This window comes from Salmo salar, chromosome ssa09 (genome assembly GCF_905237065.1).
Source record: "Salmo salar chromosome ssa09, Ssal_v3.1, whole genome shotgun sequence".
NCBI classification, from domain to species: domain Eukaryota; kingdom Metazoa; phylum Chordata; class Actinopteri; order Salmoniformes; family Salmonidae; genus Salmo; species Salmo salar.
In genome coordinates, this window is record NC_059450.1 from 89,257,478 (window position 1) to 89,270,132 (window position 12,655).

A 12,655-nucleotide genomic window follows, 5' to 3' on the forward strand; every position below is an offset into this window, starting at 1 on the left:
GTGTGTATGTGTGTGAACATATGTATATGTGTCAGTGAGGACCACCATGGGTGGGGAGAACTACATAGAAAGCATATATAATTGTGAATTATAGGACTCCATGAGTTTTGTATTGTGGCCACACACCAACCCTAGTGGTGCGTGGCCATGAACCTAGCAAGTCTCGTCGAGAACCAGGAAGGGTGACAAAAACGTGATTTTGGAGGTATGGCTATGTAAGACTACCATGACCCGAGTGTTTGTCTACTGCAACAGTGTCATCTTGTGGTCAGTGAACCTCATTACATAAACTACCATTTTCATTTGACACCTGAGGATTTTTTTTCTTCTCATTCCTGGTACATGTAAATGTACTCGGTGTAAATTCTTCGTCTATATATTCTGTCTATATATTATGTTTATTGTGGCAGCACTATTTCACCTGGTCAAATTCCTGGTACGTTAATAATGTACTTGGCGAATAAAGCTGATTCAGTTATTGTATGTTGAGATGAGCCTCTCTCAAATGCCTGTCAATTCATGATTGTACCACTAAGTTGCGCCAGTGTTCCTACACTCCAAGTGCCGGCACAGGACAGGCCGGGTTCAATTCTCTCCCTCCTCCCCATGCCTCCCCCTTTTTCAACTAACCACTTTCTCTGCGCAACACAGTTCAAATCACAGAGAGGGAAAGAGAGCGAGCTGGCGGCAGTGGTTCATTCTGCAGTGGCCATAGCGAAAATCTGTCTTCTCTGCAAAGTCCCTAGAGATGCCAACTCTATACAACGGATTTTATAGATATTCAGTTGATTGCCTACCAAACGAAACATCTATTGCCTGAGAAAGAATCTGCATACAAAATATGGTAAGCACCAATTTATGTTTTATTGTCTTGCACTTGCTGCTGCAGCAGCTGTACTGTAATGCACGCTACAACCACAAAAATGTTTCCGAATTTTGACTCACGTTCTTCTGCAAACTGAGTTTTTTTTTACACAGGTTAGATCACCGGCTAAATGAAATGCTATTCAGGAGTTTTTACAGATACTTTACCTGCATACCGACGTCCCTGGCGAACATACACGGGGCCTAGCCAAGAAAATAGGAAATACACCGCATACCGACGCTAATCGCCAAATCACAGCAGTTTATAAGCAGTTAGTTACATGATTACTCTCTTCTCTTTGTTTAACTCAAATGTTAAACTCCCTCCCGCGGCCTTGAATGCGGCGGACCACCTACTTAAATTGTAGCCTACTCAGTCATCCTGCCAATTTTACAGGATTCCGACCGATTTTGTTGCCCAAATAGCTGAAGGAAGCGATGTGCAGCCCACGTCTCTCCAGCTGTGTGGACTCGGATCGCTTAAAGCACTGTTGACATTATTGGCACCTGGAAAATTGCAATTTATACGTTGTAATTTTAATGGTCCACGTATAATGCTAGAAAAGCAGACACGTTGCATTTCTGCCAGACAGGTTCCATTTCATTTATTATTGATGGTCCAAAAAGCAGTTTATTTGAGCCTGACCTCTACAACAACACAACTCCTCTCAGGTAAAGTGTGTGTCTGTCAGCCTTAGTGTTTGTTGCTGCATCCATCTCCTCTGTCAGCCTTAGTGTTTGTTGCTCCATCCATCTCCTCTGTCAGCCTTAGTGTTTGTTGCTCCATCCATCTCCTCTGTCAGCCTTATTGTTTGTTGCTCCATCCATCTCCTCTGGCAGCCTTAGTGTTTGTTGCTCCATCCATCTCCTCTGGCAGCCTTAGTGTTTGTTGCTCCATCCATCTCCTCTGGCAGCCTTAGTGTTTGTTGCTCCATCTATCTCCTCTGGCAGCCTTAGTGTTTGTTGCTCCATCCATCTCCTCTGTCAGCCTTATTGTTTGTTGCTCCATCCATCTCCTCTGTCAGCCTTAGTGTTTGTTGCTCCATCCATCTCCTCTGGCAGCCTTAGTGTTTGTTGCTCCATCCATCTCCTCTGGCAGCCTTAGTGTTTGTTGCTCCATCCATCTCCTCTGGCAGCCTTAGTGTTTGTTGCTCCATCCATCTCCTCTGGCAGCCTTAGTGTTTGTTGCTCCGTCCATCTCCTCTGGCAGCTGTAGGTGGTCTGTGGTGCCCCTGCAGTCTGCAGTGTTCAGAGTCAGACATTGATGAGTCCACTCCAGACTCACTTTTGATGTCCAGGAGACTGGGGACAAAGTGTGTGTGTGTGTGTGTGTGTGTGTGTGTGTGTGTGTGTGTGTGTGTGTGTGTGTGTGTGTGTGTGTGTGTGTGTGTGTGTGTGTGTGTGTGTGTGTGTGTGTGTGTGTGTGTGTGTGTGTGTGTGACTGTGTATGTGGATGTGTGGGTTGGTGGGAGAGAGAGAGAGTGTGTTTGTCACAGTCTTCCCCCCACTGCTACGATGTTGTCGTGGAGACTAGAGGCCACTTGTGACCCCTTGACCTATGGAATCATGGTGCATTGTGGGAGTGGGTCAGAGTGGGTGTGTGTGTGAGGCTGAAGGACCAGTTCAGGTCTGAGTAGGGCTTTTTCAAACTGTGTAAGCAGAATGTGTACACTGCACTCACACAATACTCTCTCTCTCTCTCTCTCTCTCTCTCTCTCTCTCTCTCTGTCTCTCTCTCTCATCCTCAAACGCACACAACAGGTATGTTTTGTATTGATAACTCCCATTCCTATGTATTTGACAGAACTTGAATATATTAACATGTGGCCTGGCTGGATAGATAGCTAGCTGAAGGGGTGAAGATAAAAGGGTTCTCACTGACAACAAGCCTGGTCACGGTGAGGTAATGAGCTTTGGGAGTAGAGGGCTGAGAGAGCACTACTGATTGATGGAAAACACACACACACACACACACACACACACACACACACACACACACACACACACACACACACACACACACACACACACACACACACACACACACACACACACACACACACACTGTCAGGTGAGGAGTGACAAACTACGTGCTGTCTCTGGTTGGACTCGTCACCCTCCAGAAATGCTTCCCCTGAGAGAGTGCTATCGGGGAGGGAAGATTTCAGGAGAGACAGCTAGTTGAGACCAGGGCTGATATCTCCCTGTCCCTCAGACAGCGAGGAGAGACCAGGGCTGATATCTCCCTGTCCCTCAGACAGCGAGGAGAGACCAGGGCTGAATACTCCCTGTCCCTCAGACAGCGAGGAGAGACCAGGGCTGAAATCTCCCTGTCCCTCAGACAGCGAGGAGAGACCAGGGCTGATATCTCCCTGTCCCTCAGACAGCGAGGAGAGACCAGGGCTGAATACTCCCTGTCCCTCAGACAGCGAGGAGAGACCAGGGCTGATATCTCCCTGTCCCTCAGACAGCGAGGAGAGACCAGGGCTGATATCTCCCTGTCCCTCAGACAGCGAGGAGAGACCAGGGCTGATATCTCCCTGTCCCTCAGACAGCGAGGAGAGACCAGGGCTGATATCTCCCTGTCCCTCAGACAGCGAGGAGAGACCAGGGCTGATATCTCCCTGTCCCTCAGACAGCTAGGAGGGACCATGGCTGATATCTCCCTGTCCCTCAGACAGCGAGGAGAGACCACCCCCTCTCTCTCTCTCTCTCTCTCTCTCTCTCTCTGTCTCTCTGTCTCTCTCTCTGTCTCTCTCTCTGTCTCTCTCTCTGTCTCTCTCTCTCTATTTCTCTCTCTCTGTCTCTCTCTCTGTATCTCTGCCTCTCTCTCTCTCTCTGTCTCTCTCTCTCTATTTCTCTCTATTTCTCTCTCTCTGTCTCTCTCTGTCTCTCTCTCTCTGTCTCTCTCTCTCTGTCTCTCTCTCTCTCTCTCGCTCTCTCTCTCTCTGTCTCTCTCTATTTCTCTCTCTGTCTCTCTGTCTCTCTCTCTGTCTCTCTCTCTGTCTCTCTCTCTCTCTGTCTCTCTCTCTGTCTCTCTCTTTATTTCTCTCTCTCTCTCTCTTTGTCTCTCTCTCTGTCTCTCTGTGTCTCTCTCTCTATTTCTCTCTCTCTGTCTCTCCCTCGTAATTAAATTAAATTAAATTCAAGGGGCTTTATTGGTATGGGAAACATATGTTAACATTGCCAAAGCAAAAAGGTAGATAATATACAAAAGTGAAATAAACAATAAAAATGAACAGTAAACATTACACTCACAGAAGTTCAAAAATAATAAAGACATTACAAATGCCATATTATATCATATCTCTCTCTGTCTCTCTCATTTTGTCTCTCTCTCTCTCTCTCTCTCTCTCTCTCTCTCTCTCTCTCTCTGTCAAGTCTATTTCAATTTAAGGGCTTTTTTGGCATTGGAAACGTGGTATTTCACCCAATAGATATGGGAGTTTATCAAAATTGGATTTGTTTTCGAATTTTTGTGGGTCTGTGTAATCTGAGTGAAATATGTGTCTCTAATATGGTCGCACATTTGGCAGGAGGTTAGGAAGTGCAGCTCAGTTTCCACCTCATTTTGTGGGCAGTGTGCACATAGCCTGTCTTCTCTTGAGAGCCAGGTCTGCCTACGGCGACTTTTCTCAATAGCACGGCTATGCTCACTGAGTCTGTACATAATCAAACTTTTCCTTAATTTTGGGTCATTCAAAGTGGTCAGGTATTCTGCCACTGTGTACTCTCTGTTTAGGGCCAAATAGCATTCTAGTTTGCTCTGTTTTTTGTTAATTCTTTCCAATATGTCAAGTAATTATCTTTTTGTTTTCTCATGATTTGGTTTGGTCTAATTGTGTTGCTGTCCTGGGGCTCAGTGGGGTCTGTTTGTGTTTGTGAACAGAGCCCCAGGACCAGCTTGCTTAGGAGACTCTTCTCCAGGTTCACCTCTCTGTAGGTGATGGCTTTGTTATGGAAGGTTTGGGAATTGTTTCCTTTTAGGTGGTTGTAGAATTTAACGGCTCTTTTCACGATTTTGATCATTAGTGGGTATCGGTCTAATTCCGCTTTGCATGCATTATTTGGTGTTTTACATTGTACACAGGATATTTTTGCAGAATTCTGGATGCAGATTCTCAATTTGGTATTTGTCACATTTTGTGAATTCTTGGTTGGTGAGCGGACCCCAGACCTCACAACCATAAAGGGCAATGGGTTCTATTCAAGTATTTTTAGCCAGGTCCTAATTGGTATGTCAAATGTTATGTTCCTTTTGATGGCATAGAAGGCCCTTCTTGCCTCTCAGATAGTTCACAGCCTTGTGGAAGTTACCTGTGGCATTGATGTTTAGGCCGATGTATGTATCGTTTTTTGTGTGCTCTAGGACAACGGTGTCTAGATGGAATTTGTATTCGTGGTCCTGGGAACTGGACCTTTTTTGGAACACCATTATCTTTGTCTTACTGAGATTTACTGTCAGGGCCCAGGTCTGACTGAACCTGTGCAGAAGATCTAGGTGCTGCTGTAGGCCCTCCTTGGTTGGTGACAGAAGCACCAGATCATCAGCAAATAGTAGACATTTGATTTCAGATTCTTGTAGGTTGAGGCCGGGTGCTGCAGACTGTTCTAGTGCCTTCGCCAATTTGTTGATATATATGTTGAAGAGAGTGGGGCTTAAGCTGCATCCCTGTCTCACCCCCTGGCCCTGTGGAAAGAAATGTGTGTGTTTTATGCCAATTTTAACCACACACTTGTTGTTTGTGTACATGGATTTCATAATGTTGTATGTTTTTCCCCCAACACCACTTTCCATCAATTTGTATAGCAGACCCTTGTGCCAAATTGAGTCAAATGTTTTTTTAAATCAACAAAGCATGAGAAGAGTTTGCCTTTGTTTTGGTTTGTTTGTTTGACAATTAGGGTATGCAGAGTGAATATGTGGTATGTGGTCTGTCGTATGGTAATTTGTTAAAAGCCAATTTGACATTTGCTCAGTACATTGTTTTCTCTGAGGAAATGTACGAGTCTGCTCTCTCTCTCTCTCTCTCTCTCTCTCTCTCTCTCTTTGTCTCTCTCTCTCTCTCTCTTTGTCTCTCTCTCGCCCCCCCTTTCTCTCTCTCCCTGGCCATTAGTATTCCATAGACAGGAAGTACAGTAAGAATGTGTGTGTGTGTGTGTGTGTGTCTGTGTAGCAGGTCCAGGGAAAGTATTATGCTGCTCGGTGACTCTGTGAGGAGATGAAACAGCTCTCACTAGAACGTCATTCTCTTGTGCTGTGTCCTCTGACGCCCTGCCTTTATCCCTCTGAGAGACCCGTCTGTCGCTGTGATTAAAGACCTGCCTATTGGTGTTGATACTGAATGTACTACTTCTTGGAAGTGACTTGGAAAACAAGCTTGAGTTGAGTTGTTTTCTCTGTCTCGTTTGACTCTGATACAGGGCACAGACACACTCAGTTTTCAAGTTTTAATGTCACATGCACAAGTACAGTGAAATGGCTTTCTTGCAAACTCAAAACCCAACAATGCAATAATCGATAACAATGTATTACTTATTGTCAATCATTGCTGTGATGCTCAGTTGCAGCTGCACAATGCACCTGTTGTTGTTTGAATACCTGTTAAACCCCTACCTAAAAACTGTTTTATTAGGTTAGTAATATTAGGTCGTTATAATTAGGGGTTCAAGCAACAAGGCTGGGTGAAACCCTATTGTATTTGTTGGCGTTGATTATTATTATTCCAGTTCTGCCAAAATGTTGTTAAAAGATGCACATTCCCATGAGATAGTAAGGCCTAGGAGGGTGCAACCTGGCATGATGGTAAAGGGCCAAGGGCCACACGCTCCTCACCCCGTGTAACGTAGAGTTGTGAAATTCAGTTCATAGGTCCCTTTCCTCACAAGGAACACATTTGCATAAGAGCCTATGATGTCCGCAATGATAGATTTTCTGCCATTTTGAATTTTGTGAAGAACACTTAAAACGCAAAGGTTTCACAACACAATATTTTCCAGGTTAATATGTCAAACAACATGGTCGCTACTGACCAATAAACATTCACGTGGGTGTGGTCTGACACGTAAATGCATATAAATCCGACACAGATATTTGTATTGTAATAAAACTTGGTGCACATGTTCCAAACACTGTCAAGACTCAACATATGCAATCACATTCAGATCGACCACACAGTGGTGCTATAACAGGCACATGTTTATATCGCTTGATCTGTTTGACTCAGAGTGATGAAATTTGGCACACATGCTCAGGGATATAAATCTAGCTAACTTGTAAAGTTTGATTCAGTTTAGCTGCATGGTGACGCTGTTGAACAGGAAAAAACATTCATACAAGCTCATTGGCTCATAGCGCCCATATTGTTTGAGCTAGAGTCCTGGAAAATATTGTGTTTAAAGACATGGGTACATAGATGCTATATACCAAATGTGGTGCCAATCGGTCCAGCGGTTCTGGAGAAGAAGTCTTTAAAGTAGTCAACATCATTGATAATGGTCCAAAATACATCAAAAGCATATTGCATGATCTGTTTGATGTCGAGTTCTGATATTTGGCAAGCATGGTAAGGAGTACAGAAGTAGCTCTTCCTAGGGCGATGTGTCCAATGTGTCCTGAGGGTGGTACTATTGAGCCAAACCTTGAACCCTGGCATGGCTGCTTGCAGCTATATTTTTTTCCATTTAGTTTTGAAGTAAAATAGACTTGCATGGCATTGCACTCTCTCTCTGTCTCGACCCAGTTACCCAGACTCTGTTCCAAGTGTCCACTCCAGTATGTTTGTCTGAACATGTGACAAAGATGCAGTGGGACAATAGTTTTATCCTTATGGAACAGGCAGCGACCCCTGAACTTTACAGGATTAAAGGTCGCAGGGTGTGGGAGGGAGGGGCGGACCGGGACCCCATACTGTGGTCTTTGTCTTTAAATGGCACCAACACACAGGATGGACTGAAATAGTCTTTCACTCAGTCAGTCTCTCAGTCTGGCTAGTCGCTCTGGGGTCTGTTGTTGTCCTGTGCTCACTTATAGTAAGCTGCCTACTAAATATACCAGTTTTGTCCCTCATAAGATAGAGTAGGCATGTCTATGGTCATGTATAGTCAGCTCAACAGTAATCGATCTATGACTGCTAAATGTAGGCTTAGATACAGTGTAATAGTAGGTCTATGACTGCTAAATGTAGGCTTAGATACAGTGTAATAGTAGGTCTATGACTGCTAAATGTAGGCTTAGATACAGTGTAATAGTAGGTCTATGACTGCTAAATGTAGCCTTAGATACAGTGTAATAGTAGGTCTATGACTGCTAATTGTAGCCTTAGACACAGTTTAGTAGTAGTTCTATGACTGCTAATTGTAGCCTTAGATACAGTGTAATAGTAGGTCTATGACTGCTAATTGTAGCCTTAGACACAGTGTAGTAGTAGGTCTATGACTGCTAATTGTAGCCTTAGGCACAGTGTAGGGCAGGCTACCAGTTTTGTCCTTCACAAGATACAGTATTATAATATGTCTAGTTTAGGCAAGGTCTTGCTGTTTTTTTCTCATCACGTTGGTTTCTGTTAGGTTGTTTATCTTCCCCTGAGAAGAATAGTGAGCACCCATCCTGTGTGTGTGTGTTAGATAAACCCAGGCTGCTTGAAGTACGCTGCTATTATCCAGATCATTTAGTCTAAAGTACTGTTGTATTGTAGTACAAAAGGCCAGGACTCATCATCCCTCTGTAAATGCCTGAGTATTATTGTTTCTTTATATACAGTTGAAGTCAGAAGTTTACATACACCTTAGCCAAATACGTTTAAATTCAGTTTTTCACAATTCCTGACATTTAGTCCTAGTAAAAATTCCCTGTCTTAGGTCAGTTAGGATCACCACTTTATTTTAAGAATGTGAAATGTCAGGATAATAGTAGAGAGAAAGATTTATTTCAGCTTTTATTTCTTTCATCACATTCCCAGTGGGTCAGAAGTTTACGTACACTCAATTAGTATTTGGTAGGATTGCCTTTAAATTGTTTAACTTGGGTCAAACGTTTTGGGTAGCCTTCCACAAGCTTCCCACAATAAGTTGGGTGAATTGTGGCCCATTCCTCCTGACAGAGCTGCTGTAACTGAGTCAGGTTTGTAGGCCTCCTTGCTCGCACACTTTCAGTTCTGCCCACACATTTCCTATGGGATTGAGGTCAGGGCTTTGCGATGGCCACTCCAATACCTTGACTTTGTTGTCCTTAAGCCATTTTGCCACAACTTTGGAAGTATGCATGGGGTCATTGTCCATTTGGAAGACCCATTTGCGACCAAGCTTTAACTTCCAGACTGATGTCTTGAGATGTTGCTTCAATATATACAAATAATTTTCGTTTCTTATGATGCCATCTATTTTGTGAAGTGTACCAGTCCCTCCTGAAGCAAAGCACCCCACAACATGATGCTGCTACCCCCGTGCTTCTACGGTTGGGATGGTGTTCTTCGACTTGCAAGCCTCTGTCACGACTTCCGCCGAAGTCGGTCCCTCTCCTTGTTCGGGCGGCGTTCGGCGGTCGACGTCACCGGCCTTCTAGCCATCGCCATCCACTTTTCATTTTCCATTTGTTTTGTCCTTGTCTTACACACCTGGTTTCACTCCCCCAATTACTTGTTCATTATTTAACCCTCTGTTCCCCCATGTTTGTTTGTGAGTGATTGTTTGTATGTAATACGGTTCGTTATTGTGGGCTCACATTATTGCGTTGTGTTTGTTGTATTTTGAGTATATTACGTTTATTACTCATATCTGCTGTCCTGCGCCTCACTCCTCCACACCAGCTACACAGACTTTATTACACCCTCCCCCTTTTTCCTCCAAACATAACGATGGTCATTATGGCCAAACAGTTCTATTTTTGTTTCATCAGACCAGAGGATATTTCTCAAAAAAGTACAGTTGCAAACCCTAGTCTGGCTTTTTTATGGCAGATTTGGAGCAATGGCTTCTTCCTTGCTGAGTGGCCTTTCAGGTTATGTCGATATAGGACTCATTTTACTGTAGATATAGATAATTTTGTACCTGTTTCTTCCAGCATCTTCACAAGGTCCTTTGCTGTTGTTCTGGGATTTATTTGCACTTTTCGCACCAAAGTATGTTTATCTCTAGGAGACAGAACGAGTCTCCTTCCTGAGTGGTATGACGGCTGCGTGGTCCCATGGTGTTTATACTTGCGTACTATTGTTTGTACAGATGAACGTGGTACCGTCAGGCATTTGGAAATTGTTCCCAAGGATGAACCAGACTTGTGGAGTTCTACAATTCGTTTTCTGAAGTTTTGGCTGATTTCTTTTGATCACCCATGATGTCAAGCAAAGAGGCACTGAGTTTGAAGGTAGGCCTTGAAATACATCCACAAATACACCGCCAATTGACTCAAATTATGTCAATTAGCCTATCAGAAGCTTCTAAAGCCATGACATAATTTTCTGGAATTTTCCAAGCTGTTTAAAGGCACAGTCAATTTAGTGTATGTAAACCCCTGACCCACTGGAATTGTGAGTTATAAGTTAAATAATCTGTAAACAATTGTTGGAAAAATGACTTGTGTCATGCACAAAGTAGATGTCCTAACCGACTTGCCAAAACTATAGTTTGTTAACAAGAAATTTGTGGAGTGGTTGAAAAACGAGTTTTAATGACTCCAACCTAAGTGTATGTAAACTTCCGACTTCATCTGTAGCTAGGTGGGAACATTTTCTCTCTCTCTCTCTCTCTCTCTCTCTCTCTCTCTCTCTCTCTCTCTCTCTCTTTCTCCTGCTGTGTTGTGTTATTTTGTTGTTTTGTATATACTGAACAAAAATATAAACACAACATGCAAAGTCTTGGTCCCATGTTTCATGATCTGAAATAAAAGATCTCTGAAATTTTACATATGCAAAAAAAGCTTATTTCTCTCATTTTGTGCACAAATTTGTTTACATCCCTGTCAGTGATCATTTCTCCTTTACCAAGATAATCCATCCACCTGACAGGTGTGGCATATCAAGAAGTTGATTAAACAGCAGGATCATTACACAGGTGCATCTTGTGCTGGGGACAATAAAAGGCTTCTCTAAAATGTGCAGTTTTGTAACACAACACAATGCCACAGATGTCTCATGTTTTGAAGGAGCGTGCAATTGGCATGCTGACTGCAGGAATATTTACAGTATGTCTGTGATAAAGCCTTTTTGTGGGAAAAAACTAATTCTGATTGGCTGGGCCTGGCTCCCCCAGTGGGTGGGCCTGTACCCTCCCAGGCCCACCCATGGCTGAGCCCCTGCCCAGTCATGTGTAATCCATAGATTAGCCTAATTTATTCATTTTAATTGACTGATTTCCTTATATGAACTGTAACTCAGTAAAATCTTTGAAATTGTTGCATGTTACATTTATATTTTTTGTTCAGTATAATATTGACGCTGAGGATTTAAAGGTTATGGAGAGAGGCCACAGACTGTTACGTGTTTAACTCACTGAGACGAAATCACATGGACACCCAACATATTTGGGCAGCTAAAACTTTTAATTTGTCTCTATACTCCAGCATTTTGGATTTGAGATAACATGTTTTATATGAGACGACTGTCACGTCCTGACCAGTAAAAGGGGTTGTTTGTTATTGTAGTTTGGTCAGGGCGTGGCAGGGGGTGTTTGTTTTATGTGTTTCGTTTTTTTTTTGTTAATGTTCTATGTTAGTATATTTCTATGTTTGTTCTAGTCTTTCTATTTCTATGTTTAGTTTTTGGGTTGTCCTTCAATTGGAGGCAGCTGTTCCTCGTTGCCTCTAATTGAAGGTCCTATTTAGTAGGGGTGTTTTTTCATGGGTTTTTGTGGGTAGTTGTTCCTTGTGTAGTTGTGTGCCTTACAGGACTGTTTCTCGTCATTGTTTTGTTTAAGTATTTATTTAGGTTTTCTTCATTAAATAAAGAAGATGAGCATACACATTCCTGCCGCGCCTTGGTCCCATTTTTACGATGAACGTGACAGAACTACCCACCACCAACGGACCAAGCAGCGGAGGAAGGAGCGGCAGAGGTATTTGGAGTCGTGGACATGGGAGGAAGTTTTGGATGGGGCAGGACCTTGGCACCAGGCTGGGGAGTACCGGCGACCTAAGGAGGAGCTGGAGGCAGCCAAGGCGGAGCGGCGTCATTACGAGGCATTATACGCGCAGATTGGCAAGTGTGAGAGGCAGCCCCAATAATTTTTTTGGGGGGGAGCACACGGGAAGATTGGCTAGGGCAGGCAGTAGACCTGAGCCAACTCCCCGTGCTTATTATGGGGAGCAACGGATCAGAAGAGCGCCGGTCTATGCGGAAGTGCGCACAATCTCGCCCATGCGCACGCACAGTCCGGTGCGAGCGATACCAGCCCCCCGTAAGTGCCGTGCTAGAGTGGGCATCCAGCCAGGTAGGAGTATGCCTGCGCAGCACATCTGGCCACCAGTTTGTCTCCTAGGCCCAGGCTACCCTGCGCCTGCTCTACGCACGGCAGCCATCAGGCCTCTGCACAGCCCAGTTCGCCCTGTGCCAGCACTCCGCCCGTGCAGGGCTACTGTGACTACCCAGCCAGGACGGGTGGTGCAGGCTGTGCGCTCCAGACCTCCAGTGCTTGTTCATGGCCCGGTGTATCCAGTTCCTGCTCCTCGTACTAGCCTTAGGGTGCGTGTCCCTAGTCTGGCGCCTCCAAAGCCAGCACCACGCACCAGGCCTCCAGTGCATCAGCCCAATCCAGTACGTCCTGTTCCTGCTCCTCGCACTAGCCTTGAGGTGTGTGTCTC

General features: G+C 44.3%; 1 protein-coding gene across 1 annotated transcript in view; it reads left to right on the top strand.

Annotated features, from left to right (window-relative positions):
* Positions 1-635: 635 nt before the first annotated feature.
* LOC106612138 (NEDD4-binding protein 3-A) overlaps positions 636-12,655 on the top strand; it is a 78,383-nt gene continuing 66,363 nt past the window's right edge. The window contains exon 1 of the mRNA XM_014213044.2: positions 636-844. The gene's annotated coding sequence lies outside the window, so the exon portion shown is untranslated. The remainder of the gene's footprint in view (positions 845-12,655) is intronic.